We start from the raw sequence: 22,665 nt of genomic DNA on the forward strand, positions 1-22,665 counted from the left end.
GGCTGACTCTCTGGGTGCAGAGCTCAGAAAAAGTGACGCAACAGACTTTTAACACCATAAATCAGCAAGTTGTTTGTTATGTCTCCCCTCTCATTGTGATACGGGGACACCTCTTTTTCTCTTACTCGGGAGAGAGAGAGCCTGTGATATGTCAAATTACCGGGTGAACAAGTAGCTTTTGGGGTACTGCAAGTCTGTGTCTTTATTGATGCTTTGCTGCATGCTTAAGTGCTCAGTGGAGGGTGCCGATGTTTTTTTTGCTGGTGGGTGGAGGGTTGTTGCTCTGCTGCTGCTAATGTGTGGGAGGGGGTGCTGGGGGTGGGGCTTTGGGGTTCTAACATTTAACTGTCATTCATTCTTTGGGGCACTCCTCTGTTTTTGTGGATGTTTGCAAAGAAAAATTATTTCAGGATGTATATTGTGTACATTTCTCTGACATTAAATGTACCTATTGAAACCACTGGGCACGTGGCCAAGTGGTTAAGGCATTTGACTAGCGACCTGAAGGTCATGAGTTCGAGCCCCAGCCGAGGCAGCGTGTTGTGTCCTTGAGCAAGGTACATAACCACACAGTGCTCTGTGACAACACTGGTGCCAAGCTGTATCGGCCCTTGCCCTTCCCTTGGACAACATCAGTGTCGTGGAGAGGGGAGACTTGCAGCATGGGCAACTGCCGGTCTTCCATACAACCTTGCCCGGGCCTGCGCCCTGGAGGGTGAAGACCTTCCAGGTGCAGATCCATGGTCTCGCAAGACTAACGGATGCCTTATATATTGAAGCCAATTGAACAGGTCTTTTCTCTGTGAAGCTGAAGTTGAGTAAAAGGAAGCAGAGTAAAAGGAAGCACACATGGGTGGCTCGAACTCCACAACGTCGTGTTGGGGGTCTGGACTGTCAGCTTCATGAGGGTTGTACAATCACACGCCTGAATGCTGCTCTGGACTTATACCTCAGGCACTCAGATGCTTTAACATGTTGGGTAGGAGATGGCTAGTTTAAAGAATAAAATGATGGGCGCCCCTTCATCTGGAAGGTTAAGTCAAAAGGATGAAATTAATTGTCAAGGATGAGATGGTGCACAATCTCAGGGGCTACCGCAATGGGAACATCTTTGATCCTCTTTAGAACAGGAATTAACATTCTACAGTCAACAGTGTATACAACCGAATTCTTGAAACCAGAGACAAGACCTGAAAGGACTTTCCCTCCGAACATGCAAAATCTCCTCATTCGTGTCCCAAAGAGAGACAAACTGTTTCTCCTTGGCAGCTGTAACGCCAGAGTGGATAGGAACACAAACTCTATAGAGCGAAGACCAACTCCACCAGGTCTTTCTCTTGACAAGATGTTTGGTAATGGCCTCACCAGGGTGAACGGCTTGTTTCATTAGAGAGATGAGCACAATGCTTTGTGGCAATGCACACTGATTCAAGCAGTAGCACCCAGGCACATTGCTTCACTGTCCTAGTGGGTCTCCAGTGGAGAACGGTTTCAGTCTTGTCAAGCTAATATTGTGCCAGTCGCATCTTTCTGGGGGACACAATGCACCACTACATGGTTTTGTTGTCGTTTGCTGCATCCGGCACAGAATCACAACAACATTTGCAATCTATTCCCTTCGGAGGCGATGCTTAGAGTCAGGACATTGACTTCATGCATTTATCCTTCCACTTCTCTCTTTCCTTTTTGTTCTTGCGCTTCCTACCTGTGCTGTGAATGCAAGAAAACTGAAGGATTTGGGAACGACTGTAAACTATGCAGGAACAATTAACCTGCTTGAATGGTGCTCCTGAAGTGTACAGTATAAACACTTCAGGTAAATTGATCAGAGGCTATATAATTGGATGGCTTGATGAAGAAGGCATAAGTGACATGCTCCCCAGTGAGATTTAGAGCCTCCTTTTGCTATAATACAAACGAGGAGGACGACCCTTCCAGCTTAGAGGTGTTCACCTCAAGAAAACTTGCCAATGGTTAATTTTCCTGATGAATGGAGCAAAACATTTATTGCAATGAACTAATGATATTCACAAATTAATGGCTCCATGCAGGGTTATGACTGTTTATGGGCTGTATACAGGCTATGTCACCCAACCCCCATCCCTCAGCATTGCTCCATGCTCCTTGCAATGTTAATTCTCGAGAAGAGCACCCCTGCGTTGGGGAAGTTGAAGGCCCAGTTTCTGTGAGTCCAAGTCCACTGGAGGCTGGTGACCCGGAGATGGCCTGTCCTGGGGTTAGAGGACCATGTGGGTGTGTGCACATCAGGGACGTAAAAGACTTGTTTTGCTGTTGTAGTTGCTGTTGCTGATGTGTTCTATGTTGGTGCCAAATGTGTGATGACACTTAGTCATAGAGTCCTAACAAACTACAGCACAGAAACAGGCCCTTCAGCCATCTAGTCTGTGCTGAACTATCCTGCTACCTAGTCCCATCAACCTGCACCAGGACCATATCCCTCCATACCCCTCCCATCCACGTACTTATCCAAACTAATCTTCAATTAAACACACACCTGCCACTTCTGCTGGCAATTTGTTCTACACTCTCACCAACCTTTGAGTGAAGAAGTTCTTCCTCATGTTCCTCTTAAACATTTCATCATTCGCTCTTAACATGTGACCTATAGTTCTAGTCTCACCCAACCTCAGTGGAAAAAAGGCTGCTTACTTTTACCCTGTCTGTACCTCTTATGGACTGCCTCCCCCCTGTGTTGGTTGTTAATGCAAATGACTCATTCCACTATATGTTTCAATGTACATGTGATGAATAAATGTGAACCAGTGTTTGTTCCCTTCTCCCTGCTGCGCCTTTCTCCTCCCCTTCCCAGCCACTGTATCTGTTGCTGCTTCAGAAGACACTGTTGCTTGGCTCGCTGTCAGCAGCTTCTTGAACTGCACATAGAAAATACTGCACTGTTTCTCATACTGTAGAATCAAAGATGGACAGCAATTTGCATAACTGCAGTGCAATGTCTGAACGTGATCATATTCAAGGTGTCAAAATGGCTGACACTCCAAAATGGTGTAAATATACAGTGAATTCTGATTAAGTGATCCAGCAGTTGACTGCGGCAGCCTCTTATTTGGGACAGCACTTATAGAACAAAAACTAGTCCAGAAAATAGCTGGATTCCCTTTGTTTTATTTGGGACACTATGCTGTTTTATTGGGACAGGAAACCATTGCCGAGCAGTTTCTAATTAGCATCAGTCGTGTGAGCTTGTATGGTCATCAGACACTACACCATGCTTAGAGCAAACAGTTTTTAAATCGTGTCAGTTGTGTGTGTGTTTTTTTCCCGAAAAGCAACAAGACAATTTAGAACTCTTTTGCTCACTGCAATTTCAAGCATTCAGGCTTGGAGATGCCGCAAACGGCGGAGAGTGAAAATGAAACAATTTTGTTACTTCAACAGGTTAGGATCTACAAAAAATTTGAAGGTATCGACAATCATCTTTAATGTTACAATAAAGATAAAGATTTGGAGGATGCAATTTTATGAAGACAGTCCATTATGTGCACTAGGTGTCTGCGCTAATTTTGTTCACTTACAGTCAATCAAAAGAGCACAGCAGCATGTTGGGTTCTTTCCGACAATGGCAGTGAAATGTGTGTAGGAGAGTTTTTAAACTGGAAGAGCCATTGCACTGGGACAGTTCCACTCTCTCGACCTTGAAAGTCCAGGTTCAGCGCTACAAGCAGTCATCACAAACTGGGGTCTCCCTTGTTTGCAATGGCGAGCCATGACTTCTCTGTGACTTATCATGCCCTTCGCTCTCCATGAAGCATTGCAGAACTGCCTTCTTGGTCGCTGGATCTCCCTGCTGATCTCACCCACCACAGCTGACTTCACCCTACTTCACCAGGGTACGAAGCCTGCCGACTACCTCACCTGTTTTTGCCTGTGTGTCGAAGGTGGGTACCTGGAATGTGGCTGCTCTCACATGAAAACAGCTACTTGGAGCCACAGCTGAGAACTGAGCAAAGTTGAGAGAGTTGCGTCAGAATGGACACGGCAAGCCCCTTCATCAGACACCCCACACACTGGATGACTTCCGCCTTTGATAACTATTAGAAACCAAGACACAGCTTTATAGTATTGTAGTAGCATTGGTAGTGTCCCTATTTATTCTGCATTTCATTTAAATACATAATATGTTACTCTGCTAAATTGCAGTTTGTCTTTATTACCTATAATGACAGAAGGACAGAGAGCAGCGCGCCGCGCGTGCGCAGCCATCCGGTGAAAAATGATATCGTATCCGTTAAATAGGGGCCGTGGACAATTCTGATTTGATGGAGATGGACGTGAAAACACAGAGGAACATCAGGAAAAATTTCTGAAACGCCAGTTCGCTGCTGTTGTTACTGCATGATCGGGAATCTTTCGGAGGGAAGGCCTCAAAATCCCCGGCTTTGCCTGCTGTTGGCGACCGAGATTGAGGTCAAATCATTTGGATAGAGATGGCGCTCAGTACTCGGTGTCGGAGCACTGATCGGAGGCTTGAAGTTTTCAGACGACTCAGAGTCGGACCGTGGTCGGGTATGGCAGGGAGAATTTTCTTACTTCTCCCGTCTGTGTGAGATGTGGGACATTTGAAAGACTTTGAACTTTTTACTGTGCTCATGGACTTCATCAAGTTATGGTATTGTTGCACTGTTGTAACCATATGTTATAAATATGTGGTTTTGTTAGTTTTTTCAGTCTTGGTCTGTCCTGTGTCCTGTGATATCACACCAGAGGAAATATTGTTTCATTTCTTAATGCATGCATTACTAAATGACAATAAAAGAGGACTGCGTGTCTTCATAATCTAAATTGAAAACAAAGCTGATGGATTTTACAATGAAGCATATATTGAATAAAAAATAATATGATATTATACTTTGATATTACTGACCTGAATGGTCTCAATCATTACTCCTCTTACATATTTCTGTTTCTGATTATATGGTATATTACATTAAAATTAGATGATTACAGATATCAAGGTGGGTGAAAGAATAACATTTTTCCATGGTTTATCTAGACACTAAAAATTACTGCATCCATAAAGTTGACTGATGGTTAAAAAAGCCAGTTTTAGTCCTTTTCATTTTTGACTTCACTTAAAGCAATGATATGCTCTTAGAACCTCAGAGTGTGCCCACACCCGGTATATACATTACCAAAACTGCTCGCACTCTAACGGTACACTCTGCTCACTGGTGTTATTGAAGGGAGGTTCCTGCAATTTGCCCGAGTAAAGCTTGGCAAAGTACTAAATGATGTGAACATAATCCTGTTTTTACTTGGTTTTGCAGATACAGAGTTCAATTTATGTTCATTCCAGAGCACATCACTCTGCACTTTCAGACAAATGAAGGAAACTACAGTACATGTATTTATTTATGCTGCATGGTTCGAAAAGAAAAGCAGGAATGACTGGTGCTGAGTGAAATGTTCATGAGTGCTTCTGGGATAGACCTTCATGAATCACTCCTTGTGATTAACAGCCAGTTGAATACTTCGTAACTACAATCCCTTTTTTAATAGCCAACAGGCCCAAATATGCCAATGTGCAAGCAATCATTTGCACCTTACCCAAGAAAGAAGCCTGGACCAGAAGCAAAACTAATTTTCTCTTGCTTCCACATCTCAAAAAAGGGCATGTACGCTTAGAAATTCAATCACATGGTGCTGATTATTTATTGAGTTAAACGCAAAATCCATGGAGTTTCTAAAAGCATTTAACAAACAGATTATTTCTACTACCTCTTTCTAACATCAGTCATTATTTGAATAAGAACAAGCATCAGCTGTTGGTATAGCAACAGCAAAGTAATTGTTTCATTCTCTGGGGGACATTCCTGTAAAGGCTGCCTTGTATTCATTGCCTCCCACCCTCTTGCCACAGCTTCTCTTGCGCTGAGGTGCTTCCTATTCCCAAAACTGCCACTGTCAGAGCACCTGTGCCAGGCTATTTGTGAGGCCAATAGCCACTGCAGTGTTAAAGCAGTAGATCTAATTACTGTGGCTCAGAGAAACTTTAACTATGGGCTTTGAACTTTGACACCAGCAGAAGTAAAATACTGGGCAGTTGCAGAAGCAAACCAAAAAAAAAACTCACATGCTTTGCAATTAAGCAATTACGTACATTTTATGTCTTTGAAGGATTCGGTTGTAAAAACAGGCAGCATAAACTTGGTTTGTACTCCTTTTCCAGTTTGAGTGGTGATCGGATTGAAATGTACAAAATTACAGTGTTTAATTAAATTAAAAGACTGATGTTATATCCCCTAGTAGGCAAATTCAGAAGGAAGTCTAACCTTCAAGTCAAAACCTGACAATGTAAACGTAAATTCAGGAGCACTTTTGCACTCGCTTCAGTACTAAATAAGAATTACCTTCCTACAGAAAGCTGTGGTGCTATATGAAATGAAGGATTAGACTTGTAAGCATGATCAAAAAAAGATTTTATTAGTAAGACAAATAAATATATTGTCCCTCATGGTGTCTGATTCTCACTTGGACAGGGATGGTGTTGGCCAATGTAAAATCAGAGATATATAGCGCAGAAACAGGCACATCAGCCCACTGCGTCAATGGCTACAACCAACTGTCCCTTCACATTAATCCTGCACTGAGCCCACTTTTGTTCTCTTGACCCCTCTCAACAACCAGACCCTACCACTGAGTCTATACTCTTAAGGACAATTTAAAATGGCTAATCAAACCCGCTAATGAGAGGCACTGATCGTGTGGATAGTCAGAGGCTTTTTCCCAGGGCTGAAATGGCTAGCATGAGAGTGCATAGTTTTAAGGTGCTTGGAAGTAGGTACAGAGGAGATGTCAGGGGTAAGTTTTTTTACGCAGAGAGTGGTGAGTGGTGGTGGAGGCGGAAACGATAGGGTCTTTTAAGAGACTCCTGGATGGGTACATGGAGCTTAGAAAAATAGAGGGCTATGGGTAAGCCTAGGTAGTTCTAAGGTAAGGACATGTTCGGCACAGCTTTGTGGGCGGAAGGGCCTGTATTGTGCTGTAGGTTTTCTGTTTCTGTTTCTGAACTTCCAAACTGCATGTATTTGGGATGTGGGGTGAAAGTGGAGCATTCAGTGGAAAGTGACATGGTCACAGGAAGAGCATGTAAACACCATGCAGGCAGTTCCTAAGGTCTGAATTGAAGCTTTGTTCCTGTCACCGTGTGGCAGTAGTTCTCCTAGCTGGATCACTGTGCTGCATGTAATTATTCAATGCTTCAGATGCAGATCTGTCAGAGGTGTCAGATTTCATCATACTCTTCTTCCCCTGCTATGATATATACATTAACTTCAAATGCAATCTTCTGAGAAGGAATGGGGTACTATTCTGTTCTTACAGCCTAGTTAGCTTTCTGATATCACTACAGTAATTCCATGGCTGTAAAGCTTTAAAAAAATTACGAAAGGCAATTGCTGTCAAGATTCCTAAAGCCATTCTAAGAACATGATGCATATCTCTATCTCTGACTTCCCCTATGTAATCCTGCTAATCTTCCCTTGTGTTTTTAATCCTTGTTTATAACTTGCAGTACATTTTCTATTAATGTATTTATCTGCCAGAGTGACACCACCTTCTCACTTTGTCTTTTCCCTGCTATGTAACATAAACTGCTAATATTTTGTCTAAAAATTGTTATCCATCTTTAAATCTATTACCTTTTTACATCATGCTTCCCATTCTTATCTGTTTGGTGCTTGCCTCATACTTTTGCTTCCTGTAGCTCTTGTAGTATGTCTATGAGCTGAGCATAGGTCCTAGAAAACTCGATATATTGCATACTCAGGTATTGCTAGCATGGTGTGATGAATATTTACTGTCCAGGGCTAGGAGGCCTTTCTTTCTTTTTTTTGCCAAGCTCAGCTTTATACCACCATAGCAGTTGAAACTTCCAGAGATCAAAGAGCTCTATTTGAGTAAGATAGATTCCAACCAATATTCTTTGTTTTTCTTCTTATTGTAAATGGAAGCCAGTTTTCAGTTCTTAAGGTGAATAGCAAACAATAATCAATTTGAAGTTAAAAGGACCACTTTGCAAACAAGCACACTGTCTATAAAATACAGGATGCTGGTTCACAGCACCTGGGTTTATTTCTCAAGAGTTGTAGTGTAAGATAACGGGGTCATTTAATTGGTCTTTGTTTCAAACTAGACAACATGGCTAAGTTATTTAGTTCACAGAAGCTTGCAGACCAGATTTAGTACATCAGATAGCTGGTCTATTGATAGTTGAAAGGCTTGTATGCTCAACAAGCTAGCTTCACAGCATTAATTGTGGGTAACTGGGAACTCTCTCTCCAGAAGCTTTTAGACTGTTTGTGTAAAAAGGTATCTGAAAAACATATACTGTAATATGTATATGAAGTTATCCAAGTGGCAGAAAAACAGTATAAGTGTATAGAACAGTCAGACCTATTAGGAAAGGGAAAGAACATCAAGAAGTGTGACAGAAACAGGGGGTAAATCAGAATCCATTCCTCTGCCTTCAATTTCTGCAATGGACTGTCACTCTATGGTATGTTACTTCAGCTAATAGGAATTGTACTTGCATTTTGGAAATTCTTAGTGTTTTATAAAGTAAGATAGAAAACCGCTGTGAGTTTTAAATGTGTTTTTACAATTTTGTCTGTATTTAAATATGTATCACTAAAAATAATTGAACTGTGTTTCAACTACTTTGTTAGCTGAAAGTATCTCCTCCTTGGTGGGGTGGGGTGGACAGGAGGAAACCCACTACTCAATAGTGGTCATTGGCAGCTAAACTTGTCATGAAGAATAAACAGGGAAGTAAACTTTTAAAGAGTGAAGCCACCCATAGCTATCTGTGTCAGATAGAGCTTAAGGTCTTCACGTGAGTTTAGAACTTCACGGTCAGCAAACTCAATAAAATCCCAAAGGCAGAATTTGTTCTTCCCTAGTGGCTGAGACAAAATCGTGGATTTACACCTATTGATTTAATGCTGGGTGCCTTGCTAGGCAGTTAAAAGTTGAGTGTGTTAATATAGCATTAGAGTCACAAATAATGTGGACAAGGTGAAGCCAGCAGTTCCCCCTTCCCTTAAAGTACCCTATAGAACTGCAACCAGTCTATCTCCTACTCTCTTCTCTATTTGTTTATCCTGTTTATATTGGGGATGGCGGGGAGAGGTAAGATTATGGATAGAAGAATTGTTATTTGCATGTGTAGGTGTTACAAAAAGGGAAATTGTTGGGATTACACAGCCAGCAGAGACAACATTACAGTGTGCATTACAAGTCATTACCTTTGCCTCAATTCTGAATTTTGATACTGTTTTCTAAAATTTGACTGGAGACTGAAAAGTGAGCCAGATGCATTGTTCTGAAAGAAGAAGATATAATGGCAAATAAAAAAATGGTCAACTATGTTGTGTTTGAATTCATCACTGAAGACACAAAAAAAGTCAAAAGAACCAAAAAAGAAACAAAGAAATAATGAGAATGTGGATCTGACAGAAATAAATATAGGCAAAAAAAAGGGTTGGTAAATCAAGACCAATTAAATCCCAATGGTCAGACTTGAGTATCGGAGTTTTGAAAGCACTGGTGATAGAGATAGTGAATGCATTAATTATTTCCTTTCTAAATTCTACAGATTCAGATTCTTGAATTGTTCCTGTGGATTAGAGGAAACTGACTGTGACCTCACTATCTATAAAATGAGGGAAAGAAGAAATTGGGAACTATTAAGCTGTTAGCACGACAGTGTAGGTTCAAGATTGCTGTCCTCAAGTGTAAAGGAGAACAAAATAATTGGTACCCAGGTGTCCCCCGCTTTTCGAATATTCACTTTACGAAACCATTAGTACCCTGTTTTCGCTTTCAGAAGGTGTTTTCACTGTTATGAAAAAAAATTCAGCGCGCGATAAAAGGCAGAGCGCACCCCGAGCAGCCGCTCTCCCCCGGATTCGGAACGGCATTCCCACCGGGATTGCTGAAACATGTGCCTGTGAGCAGCCATTTGCAAGATGAGTTCTAAGGTATCAGAAAAGCCTGAAAGAGCTCGTAAGGGTGTTACACTTACGGTAAAACTAGACATAATTAAGCATTTTGATCGTGGTGAACGAAGTAAGGACAACGTGAGTTTGGCTTGTGGAAGCTGACGAACATGATGTTGAAGAGGTTTTGGCATCCCATCACCAAGAACTGACAGATGAAGAGCTGATGCAATTGGAAGAAAAAAGGATAACAATTGAAACCGAATGAGTAACGATAAAGTACGACTTTAATTTTGAAAGGGTACGTTGGTTTAGGAGATATTTGCAGGATGGTCTGAGTCCTTATTAAAGAACTGTGTGATAGAAAAATATGCGAGGGTCAGCAGTCAAGCAAGCCTTCCATATCAGCCACAGCAGACGACGAACCTCGACCTTCGACATCGAGGCGGGCAGAGATAGAAGAAGATGAGCTGCTTGTTCTAATGGAAACAGGCGACGAGATGACACCCCAGTGTCCCACCACTCCAACCCCCAGGCCATGGACAGATACCTATTTGTGGAAAATGCAACGGTAGCCAGGACGCACACAGCACATCTTTAAGAAAAAAGCCGAAATAAACATGCTAATTAATTAGGTGCCGCCGACACGTAATTGTCGGCCCAGATCAGAGACGACGCAATCGGAAATCAGCACTGATCTGGTCCGACAATTACGTGTCCCGCGGCACCTAATTAATTAGCTTGTTTATTTCGGCTTTTTTCTTAAAGATGTGCTGTGTGCCTCCCAGCTACCGCTGGACCCCTGCGTGCTTCGCGGCAAAGTATCGCTTGGCAGCCTGGAGGGTGGGGGCCACTGCACCACCCAAACTCCGACTCAGCCTAACACACCATCATCAGTGTGCTCGGCGCTGTCCTGATTCCGGTAAGTGATACTACACTGTACATACATTATTTCTACTTTATATAGGCTGTGTATTTTTATGTGTTATTTGGTATGATTTGGCAGTTTCATAGCTTAAAGGTTACTGAAGAGCGTGTTCTTGCCAACAGTGCTTGCGTGAGATTTTCTGCCGACGGCGCTTGTGTGAGATTTTCGCTACGGAGAACAGTTCAGTAATAATTGTGGAAAAGTATTTCTACTTTACATAGGCTGTGTATTTATCATATCATTCCTGCTTTTTTATATGTTACTGTTATTTTAGGTTTTATGTGTTATTTGGCATGATTTGGTAGGTTATCTTTGGGTCTGCGAACGCTCACAAAATTTTCCGATATAAATAAACGGTAATTGCTTCTTCACTTTACGACATTTCGGCTTACGAACTGTTTCATAGGAACACTCTACCTTTGGATGGCGGGGGAAACCTGTACAGTGAATCTGATGCAGCAAGAAAAAATACAAAAGATAAAGAACAAAATAATAAGTAAAAACACAATAAATATAAATATATGATAGCTTATATACATAGATGGATTGCACGTCCACAAAGTGATATTAGGCTGACAGTAAATAATAAAGTAGTGGTGTAGTTAGTGGGTGGAGGTGTTAATCAGCCTTACTGCTTGGGGAAAAGAACTGCTTTTAAGTCTGGTGGTCCTGGCATGGTTGATTCATAGCTTCCTCCCTGATGGGAATGGGGCAAACATTCCCTGAGCAGGGTGGGTGGGATCCTTCATGATGTTACTGGCTCAGATATGTTCACCCTTGATAGCGGGTAGGCTGGTGCTGGTGTATTAGGGAAAGTCCTGAAATCCAATAAGGGATCCGAAGTTTAAAAGTGGAGGACAACCTGAAAGGAAATAATATGATTGAGTAAAGTCTATGTGGATTTATAAAAGTAAGTGCATGCTAAACTAATCTACTGGAGTCTGAGTGTTGTGATTAGTAGAATAGGGAAGAGGGAAATTGATGAACGTTATAACTGGGTTTCCAGGTGTCTTTCATACGGTCCAGAAACAGGTTGATTACACGGAGTTGGGAGTTATATGTTGATGTGATTTGGGAATTGATTGGTGAACAAAGCTGAGTGGAGTAAAAGGATCTGCTTCAACTTGGCAGATTGTGATAGGTAGAGTTGGGTTCTTAGGCCTCCAGCTGTTCAGCATTAATAGCAACTGAGCGAGAGGCCAAATGCTATATTTCCAAGTTTTCTGAAGATACAGAACCAGGTGGGTTTAGAATTGAGCAAGTGGGTGCAAAGAGGTTTTAAGGGGATATTAGATCAGCCAAGGGTCTGATCAAGAATGTCATAAATGCAATATAACATGGAAAAATATGAAGTTACCCTCTTTGCACAAAACAGAAAAGCCGAGATTCTTTAAAATGGAATTACAGAGACCTGGATGTGTGAGGGACAGGATCGGTTGCTCAATGTTCCTGGGTTTTGCTAGTTTTGATTTGATAGACTGGGAGTAAAAGAGGCAGAAGGGTTGCACGACTGATAAGGGAAAATATCACAGCAGTATTCGAAGAAGACATACTATTGAGATCATCCATAGAGGCAATTTGGGTAGAGCTCAGGACAGGGGCAATTACACTGAAGGAATTATAAACTGATGGGCCTCCCAATACTCACCAAGAGGTGGAGGAACAGATATGTTCACAGATTATGGAAACGTACAGAAATAATCAGTTTGTCAAAGTGAGGGTTTGTAACTTACCCAGTTTTGATTGAGAGTTCTTTAATATAAGAGACCTCGATGAAATAGGATTTCTTCAGTGCATCCAAGAAGGGATCTTGAAATAAGTGGAGAGTCCAACTAAAGGAGAGAGAGCATACTGAACCTAGTTTTGGGAAATTAACCATGCCAGGTGACATGTGTGCAGGTGAAAGTTTTGGGAATACAGTAGTGACCACAATTCATTATGTTTTAAGAGTAAGGATAAAATTGGATCTTGAGGGAAGGTACCAAATTGGATAGGGCAATTTATGTCAAGATAAGGCAGCAGCTGTGAGGCTTTGATTGGGAGCAGCGACTGTCAGACAAGTCCCATCTTATAAGTGGGAATTGCTTAAAGACTAGCTGCTCAGAGTTCAGTATCAGCATATTCCAGTAAGGAGTATGGACAAAGACAGTAAGGTAAAGGAACCTTGGATGACTCAAGAGATTCTAAATTTTGTCAGGAAGAGAAAGAAAACATAACAAGGTTTAGGAAGCTATAGTCAGACTGTGCTCTTGTGGAATATAAAGATAGCAGAAAAGTGCTCAGGCAAGTGATTAACAAGGCTAGAAATCTTGTTGATGATCAGAGCTAAGGACAACCTCAAGCTCAATACTTGTAAAGAAAAAAGAGGACAATTATGGAAATGGTTTGGCCCGCTCAAGGATAAAGGAGGGAGTTTGTGCTTGGAGTCAGAGCAAGTGGCTAAGGTGCTAAATGGGTACTTTGTGTCAGTATTTACCAAGGAGAAGGATTTAGAGGATAGTGAAAATGTAGTGAGAAATGCTCATGTGCTGGGATATTTTGAGATCAAGGAGGAGGAAGTGCTGGGTCTTCTGAAAAGTATTAAAGTGGGTAAGTCCCCAGGGTCTGGTGGCATACACCCCAAAATACTGAAAATTACAAGTGATGGGATTGCTGGGGCTTTGACAAGGATCTCGCTTCTTACCAGTGACAGGTGAAGTCCCAAGGGACTGGAGAGGAGCAAATATTGTGCCTTTGTTCGAGATGGAAGAATGGGAAATTATGAGCTTCTGGAAAGACATTGCCAGCTTAGCTACTGTTTTTATGGCTTTGTGAAGGTATGTTATGCTTTATAAACTTGATAGACTTCCTTGAGAAAGTGACAAAGGAGCTTGATGAACGTAAAGCAATGTATGTTATTCACATAGACTTCAGTGAAGCATTTGACAAGGTCCCTCATGGTAGGTTGATTCAGAAGATTAAGATGCATGGGGTCCAGGGTACATTGCAAATTTGAATTAAGAACTAGGTTGCCCATAGAAACCAAAGAGTTAGAGTCGAAGGCTGTTATTCTGCCTAAAGATCCTTGACCAGAGATATTTTGCAAGGATCAATGGTGGGACCTATGTTGTTTTTGAAATACTGTGTATCAATAATTTGGATAAAAATGTAGATCGGTCTATTTAGCAGGATGACACCAAGGCCATCAAAGAATATAGTGAGATGTAGATCAGTTATGGGTATGGGCAGAGAAGTGGCAGATGGAATTTAATCCAGTAAATGTGAGGTGTTACACTTTGGGAGATCAAATGGAAGGAGAAAGTATACAGTTAATAGTAGGCCCATTAATATCATTTTGGAGGACCAAGTCTATAGTCACTGAAAGTGGCTACACAAATGTATAAGCTGGTAAAGAAGGCACATAGAATGCTTGCCTTCACTGGTAGGGGTGTTGGGTATAAGAGTAAGGAAGCCATGCTGCAACTAGTGTACATTAATCTTCAGTCAGACTACACTTGAAATATTCCTGTTGCCCCATTAGAGGAAAGATGCTAAGACACAGAGAAGACATAGACAAGGTTTACCAGGGAGTGCTGTCTGGATTAGAGAGGATAAGCTATAAGAAAACTTTGGAAAAATTGGGATTGTTCTCCTGAGAGTGTTGTTTGCTAATGGGAGGCTTTATAGTGTTTTTTAATTATGAGAGGCATAAACAGGGTAGACAGTCAAATACTTTTCACAGGGTAGACATGTCAAACAGTGAAGGACATACTTTTAAGATGGGGAGGGAGAAAGATTAAAGGAGACATGAAGAGCAAGTTTTTATTATTCAGAGATTGGTAGGTGCCTGGAACGGGTTATCAGGGGCGGTAGTTGAATCAAGCAGCTTAGTAGACTCTAAGAGGCTTTTAGATAGACATATGAATATAATGGGAATAGAGTGATATAGATAATAAGTAGGAGGTGGGTATTTTTCTAGGCATTAAGAGAATTTGTTTATACTGCAGGAAAATGGTGCCAAGGTAGAAAATTGGCCACTATCTTTATAAATGGCTGAATGGGCTGCAAGGGTTAAAGAGGCCACTGCCATTTCTTATTTTTCTATCTCCACACCAAGGGCTCTCAAATCTTGTGAAAATTACCAACTGATTATTATTTACAAAAGCCAATGGAGGTAGGGTTTTTTTTTAAAGTGTGTCGTACCAGACATTCAGCCATTCATGTCTGGCACGCGGTGTCAGGATTAACCGGGTCACATTATGAACATTCCTGACTCGACCCTTGTATTTTTTATGAGGCCGAGTGGCTAGCTCGACACTCAACCTGGCGCGGATGGAAAGCATGCTCGAGGGTGGCCCGACCTGGTTTCGAGCTCGGGAACCATCGCTCTGGAGTCCGGTGCTGATCTCACTGCGCCACCAGCCAGCCTGGAGGTAGGGTGACTGCTGTAAATAACGATTAGCTCTGGTTGTCACATGTACATTACATCGAATCATACCGTGAAATGTGTTGAAGATTGTGCTGGGCAAGAGTCGCAATGCTTTCGACGCCAACATGGCATGACTACAACTTACCCACCCTAATCCATACATCTTTGGAATGAGGGAGGACACTGGAGCACCCAGAAGAAACCCACGCGGTCACAGAGAGAATGTACAAACTCCTTACAGGCAGCAGCTGACTGGAGCTTTCTGATGCACTGGCTATCTGGTATTGAAGTTGCTCCGAGGTCGACTGCATAGTTCCGTGTAAAGCGCTAGAACCTTACAAATTTTGATTGCCGTTTCCCTACACCATCTGCCATGTCATGAAAACTCTCGAAAAATTCCATGTCTTGGAACATTTGAGTCTTCCTCTTCCTCAGGCTCTTACTTCTAATCTTGCGACCCAGACAAAAGAATCCTACCTTTATCAATTGGTGATGGATTATTGGATGATACCTATCTGTCTCTTTCACATGCTTCTGCAAGGTGTTTGTCAACTGTGGTCTGTATCCTGAGCTCTGACTGACTGTCTGCATCCTGGGTGGTTGTTTCTGTTCTGGTGCATGTTACACTGAAATCAAATGGGGTAAGGCTAAGTGTAGTGCTTGGTGTTTTCCGTACAGCTGTTCTACCATACCTGCGAACATGAAAACCAGTAAAAAAAAATCTTTAATACAGCTTGTTGCTCACCACCATTTCCAATGATTGAGTTGAAGATCCTTACAAACTTTAATCTCAGTGTTCCAAAAAATTGAAGCCAAAGCGAGGAAGGATAAATACCGTGGAAGATCCTGTTGAGGCGGTCATTCCCGCTTCTTTTCCCACCCGGCTCCGGAATTGCAAGGCCACTCAATGGGTGGTTAAAGAAGGTAAAATGATTAGACTTTGGAGGTTTTCCCAAATCCTTGCGTACCAATCAATATCTAATCAATAAACCTCAAGACTTTGACCTTAATACTTCCTTGTGCAATTGGATCCTCGATTTCCTCACTTGCAGACCCCAGTCAGTTCGGACTGGCAACAACATCACCTCCAAAATCTCCATCAGCACAGGTGCACCACAAGGCTGTGTGCTTAGTCCACCGCTCGGCTTGCTTTACACTTATGATGGTGTGGCCAAGCACAGCTCCAATGCCGATAATTATGTTTGCCGACGACACCACTGATATTGGCCAAATCGAAGGTGATGATGAATCAGCATATCAGAGGGAGACTGAAAATCTGGCCAAGTGGTGCCGCAACAACAACCTCTTACTCAGTGTCAGCAAGACCGAGGAGGAGGAAAACGGAGGCCCATGAGCCAGTCCTCATCAGGGGAAATCAGAGGTGGAGAGGGTCAGCAACTTTAAATTCCTCCATCTTATTTCAAAACAACTGTCCCATAGGTGCAATCAAGATTAGATAAAACTTTATTTATCCTAGAGGAAGTTATTGTTGCAAGGTTGTTCAGTCAGAAATATATACTTTAAAATACAAAATGTAAGCACTGAGGTATGAAAAAAATACAAAATGTGCTTTAAAAAGTAATAGTGCAAAATTACAGATGTGTAATGAAACCATATACTTGAGGAGGAGTTGTTGTAGGGTTCTATAGCCACAGGGAGAAAGGTGCCCCTCAGTGGAATCAGTGTGTTATTCAACGTGCTCCTCTGTTTGTTCAGTATGTGATTGTCCATAATGCTTCTGCAGCATCCTCCTCTCAGACACAACTACCAGGTTCCACCCCAGAACAGAACCAGCCTTCCTGATGAGCTTATCGATCTTCTTGGCATCAGCTGCTCTCACCCTGCTGCCCCAGCAGACTACAGCGTAAAAAACAATGCTAGCCACCACTGAGTCGTAGAACATCTGCAGCATAGTACTGCAGACATTGAATGACCGGAGCCTCTTCAGGAAGTACAGTCAGCTCTGTCCTTTCTTGTGCAGTATTTTCAGTCCAGTCCAGTATATTGTCCAGGTGAGTTTCTAGGTATTTGTAGTCCTGGATGACTTCCACATCCGTTCCCTTGATGGAGATGGGAATGCAGGGTGTTTTCACCTTCCTGAAGTCCACCACCAACTCCTTTGTCTTAGTGATGTTGAGCTGCAGGTGATTCAGCCCACACCACTCGACAAAGTCATCCACCTTTAAAGAAATTACAAAGAAAGCATAGCAGCACCTCTACTTCCTTAGGAGTTTATGAAGATTCGGCATGACATCTAAAGCATTGACGAAGTCCGAAGATGTGTGGTGGAGAGTATATTGAATGGCTGGGTCACAGCCTGGTATGGGAACACCAATGGCCTAAAACAGGAAATCCTTTAAAAAGAATTCTTCAGAAAGTAGTAGATATGCCCCAGCCCATCAGGGCAAAGCCCTCCTACCACTGAGCACATCTACAAAGAGTGTTGGTCCGTCCATCATCTGGAACCCCCACCACCCAGGCCTTGCTCTCTTCTTGCTTTGCCATGGACGATCCCAAGCACAGCTGCAAAAGGAGGAGGGTTGGGCATGGGGCTAGCAACCTTATCTCATAAAAATCAACAGAGCTACAAAAACACCAGCAGAAGCTCCAAAGACCTCATCCCTGGGAGAGGAAGAATATTCGAAGGTGAACTATACCTGGGGATTACTTGAAAACAGTCGCCTAAGATAGAGTTCTCTGGTGAGCTGTTGTTGATGGGCTGAAGGAACTAAGCATAAAAAAGTGATGTTCTTGTGAAGCCTTTCTTAATCATGATATTGAAGACACAATGCTGTTCTGTGGCAGTGGCTTGTATTCTGTACATGGCTTGTATTACTGGAATCTACCATTGACCCATTTGATGCCTGACTTGTGTTGAGGCTTCTATAGTGGTGTAAAAGATACACTATAGGGGAATTGTGACTGGAGCCTCACAGCTAGCATGCTGATCAGATAATTCAATTGGTGATCTGAAAACTGGGACACAAGAGATTATGCAGATGTTAGTAATCTTGAGCAAAACACAAAGTGCCAAAGGAACTTAGCAGGTCTTCTGCCCTCTTCCTTTCCAGTCCTGGTGAAGAGTCTCGGCTCGAAACTTGGACTGTTCATTTCCCTCCATTGATGATGCCTGACCTGCTTCTGAAAACTGGGGTTGGGTAGAAGACTTCAGCCATGGGTTCAGGTCAGGGTTTGATTGTTAGGTCATCAGTCTGGTGAGAGGTGGAGAGTCAATAAAGGTTCAGGGCCCTTGGATTGCTGTGAGGGGAGCTGACCACATGGGTGGGTACAATTAACTCGCAGCCAACAATGGCAGGCAAATATGGGAAGGTGAGTTTGTGGATGTTTATGATAAAGGGATGCCTGTCTGCTGCAGCTCTGTCAGAATAGTTTTATAATATTTGAGTCAGTATCACAACAATGTGGTGCAAATTACTCATCTACACTTTTAAAGGAGTGGTGTCAGAGGAATAGTCTGATTTGATGCAAATTTGATTCCTGTAGCACCAGAAGAACCAGTGTGACACCCATTGGAAATTTCTGGTCAAACTTCTGGACTGGAAGTATATCATCTAAAATTGGCTATTACTGGTTCTCCCACTCCCAAGCTTATTCTCAAACAATCCATGCAATGATTCTCCTGACCTTTGCTCATCACAACAGAATTTGTACGGACAATTACCTAACAAAGGCTTTCATGTTTCTCCCATTTCTCTTCATTTGGTTGTATTCCTCTCACAGTCAAGGTTGAATATATTTTCCACTTTTTACTCAGCACTCAATGTGCCCTTGACAAACTGAAGCAGGTAAAATCTCGGACGAGTTCGTCTTGGCTCATTGCCAAATATCATTTAATAGAAAGGAAGCTATTGTACACCAGGAAACTGGCTTGAGCAACTCTGATAGAAACACACTTCTGAGAGTGATTAACTGCTTATTAGGCACACATGCAGCAGGAAATTTTATTTGGCATTAGTTTTAAAGCTATTATGTTCTTCCATTTACGAACACTTCTTAGCACTGAAACAACATCTTCTAAGCCAAAAAAAAAAACTGGCACCTTTCCTTCAGGATCTGCTGGACACAAACCCATGAAAATGTTAGAATAGGTAAAGAAGTTAAAGGGCAAACAGTAAACATGGCAGTCTCTGGACCCTTGAACCAAGATAATATGTAGATTCTTTTGGATTTTCAAAGACTAAACAATTTAAGGATATGTTGTGGTTAACTGGTACATTTGGTCTATTCTCTCTGTAATGAAAACATTTGGTAAAGTTATGTAGACTAACAACATTCTTGAGCAATGCCCCTGGATTTTTAATATCCAACAAAAATCCCTTTTCAGAACATGCAGCCAAATATGCATCTAGTACAGGGAGTTCACAACAACAAGTTTTGTAATCCTAAGGCTCCTCATCGGCTCTGGAATTTCCAATAAATGCTACTGCCGCTTATTCAGTTGTTAGTCACATGGCACAATCCTTAACAGCATTAGAAAATACTTACAATTCCTGAGTGTTATCATTTCAGAGGATCTGTCCTAAGAAGAACTCCCTTTGCATTAAAGTACCAGCAGATGCTTTCACCTAAAGAGATTTTCTCTTCCTTGGGAGTTCTGCCCCATATGTCCCTTTCCTTGTGTCTTCCTGTGTTTCCAAAACAGAACCTCTTTCCAAAGCAAAGTTGTGCTGCTTGTCACAGACACAGACCTGTACTGAATGCAGAATCCCTGACTTAAAACCTCCTGCTATCTGCTCTCAAAATGCTGATTCTTATGCAACTAGATTCTTATACAACTAGAGAGCATAGATTTATGAGAAGTGGTGAGTGGAGTAAGAACTCTTTCACCCATTTGTTTGTTGGAACCTGGAACTGACTGCCTGAGTAACTGATGGAGGAAGACACTTCCCCAAATTTAAGAATCCAGATGAGTACTCAAATCACCCAGGCGCAGCAAGCCATGAAGCAACTTCTGGTAAATGTGATGAGTATAGATTGGTACTCGATATACATGTATTTGGTGGGATGAAGGGCCTGTTTTTGTCTTGTACAACTCTATCTCAAAAGCTTACATGTAAGTACACACATTTTGACAGCAGCCTGTCAAGTTTTGTCCACAAGAATCTAGCCTGCAGGTGGAATAACTGGGTTATAGTGAACTGAGTGCAAAGTTAACTCACAAGAGCTGTCTGGGGGCCAGTTCAAATCTTATTCATTGTGTGCTTGTATTTGCAGTCAATGGCAGTAAGCTTTTTTTGTACAAAAGTTCTTTTTGATTGGTATAGAGTATCTTGGGACATGGCTTGGTTAGCTTGTGTTCCAAAGGGTTGTTCACAGGGCAGAGTGCAACTGCTTGTCTCCCAGGGCCTCCTACTCTTTCAGAAGCCTTCTCAGCTCTGAACTACTTTCTTTGCTGAAGCTGCTCATTCCCTACATTTAATAGAAGTTAGGCAACTTGGGTACTTTTTCCATCTTCCGTGATTGTCTGTAGCCTATCTTAGGAAAGACTACAATCTTTAGAACCAATGACAAAAGAGTACCAGCTAAAGCAAGCTAAAAATAGTGGCCTGTTATCAACCTACGAAACCAAAATAGGGAGTCTCCCATAATTGATGGAGGATCCTAAGTAAATGCAAGATGATTCTTCCTACCAGCAGACAGCAGCTTGGTATCATTGATGAAATATACTTGGCCCTGATTAAACTTTGTTCCAAAATTAATTTTTTAATGCTGCTTGTGGTCTCAACTCTATCTCCTTCAGCCCAATAATTTTCCAATGTGTCTGCATTTTAATTCTTGCATCTTCTTCATAGCTGAATTTAACTGATGCATTGGTGGTTGTACCTTCAGTAGTTTAAGGGCAAAGCTCCAATTCCTTACCCAAACCCCTCTGTCTCTCTACTTCTTATAAGGAGCTGTTTAAAGATATCTGTGGCATTATAAAGTCTCTTTTCAGGCTGCCAATAAAGACACTAATATTTTCTTAAAACTGATCCAAAGTGAAGTTCTGTGCTAAGAAGGCACATGTAAGTTTGATTGTTTTTGCCTGCCTTTTAATTCTTGAAAAATTGACAAAATCTATCTTGCTTGAAAGATGCAAACACATGCTTCAGTGCTCAATTAACTTTACAATCTTATTTCATCTACTCTTAAAGTCAGAAGCTCTGTTAAATATTGTTACAGAAACAGTGGTCTTGAACTATTTTCCTGTAGTCATTAATCAGTGTAGAAAAATCAATTAAAATAATGTTCAAAGAGATAACCATCAAAACAGGTGGTGGGGAAGTGGTGATAATGGGCTCCAGGATTGAGATTAGAAAACTTGGTTTTAAAATTGTATTGGATTTCTGTTTTAAATGTGAATATTGCTGAGTCTAAGATAATCAAAATGTAATGGGGTCAGGAGATGTTAGTCCAATCGTATCAGTGTTGAGCTTTACATTAAACAATGCAGATTTGATTGTCAGGAGTATTACACTACAATGAGGAAATTACAGAAAATTTACCATTTTACTAAAAGTGTTATGTATTTTTTTTTAGCTTCTAGTGGTTAAGTACTGAAAAGTCTGCAATCAAATACATTTTGGCAATCAAATAATGTTTCATACAGATATAAACAGCATCTAAATCATTATTATTATGTGTATTAGTATTACAACATCAAGAATCCTGTAACATGAAAATTAATTCAAAAGCAAACTTAATGCATCATGGAACTTTATATATTCTGCTTATGAACTGGAAGGCACAGCAGAAACAAATATTGTTCAAAAGAAGAAAATTAAGCATCGAAGTATCATGACCCCAACAAAGCAAATGCAAATCAATGAAAACTGTACCTTTTGGTAACACTCACAACACGCTGGAGGAACTCAGCAGGTCAGGCAGCATCCGTGGAAACGATCAATCAACGTTAGAGGCCCTATAAAGAAAGTGGGGGGAGGGTGGGAAGGAGAAGGCTGGTAGGTTCCAGGTGAAAAACCAGTGAGGTAAAAGATAAAGGGATGGGGGAGGGGAAGCAGGGAGGTGATAGGCAGGAAAGGTGAAGAAGGAATAGGGGAAAACACAATGGGTAGTAGAAGGAGGCGGAACCATGAGGGAGGTGATAGGCAGCTGGGGGAGGGGGCAGAGTGAAATAGGGATAGGGGAAGGGAGGGGGAGGGAATTATCGGAAGTTGGAGAATTCTACGTTCATACCAAGGGGCTGGAGACTACCTAGACAGTATATGAGGTGTTGCTCCTCCAACCTGAGTTTAGCCTTATCATGGCAGTAGAGGAGGCCATGTATGGACATATCTGAATGGGAGTGGGAAGCAGAGTTGAAGTGGGTGGCTACCGGGAGATCCTGTCTG

The 22,665-nt window shown here is 41.8% G+C and overlaps 1 long non-coding RNA gene across 1 annotated transcript in view; it reads right to left on the reverse strand.

Annotated features, from left to right (window-relative positions):
• LOC140212518 (uncharacterized) overlaps window positions 1-22,665 on the reverse strand; it is a 77,439-nt gene that overhangs the window by 34,796 nt on the left and 19,978 nt on the right. The window contains exon 2 of the long non-coding RNA XR_011889739.1: window positions 12,639-12,737. This is a non-coding gene — a long non-coding RNA (uncharacterized lncRNA). The remainder of the gene's footprint in view (window positions 1-12,638; window positions 12,738-22,665) is intronic.

The sequence above is a fragment of the Mobula birostris genome, chromosome 19 (genome assembly GCF_030028105.1).
Source record: "Mobula birostris isolate sMobBir1 chromosome 19, sMobBir1.hap1, whole genome shotgun sequence".
NCBI lineage: Eukaryota > Metazoa > Chordata > Chondrichthyes > Myliobatiformes > Myliobatidae > Mobula > Mobula birostris.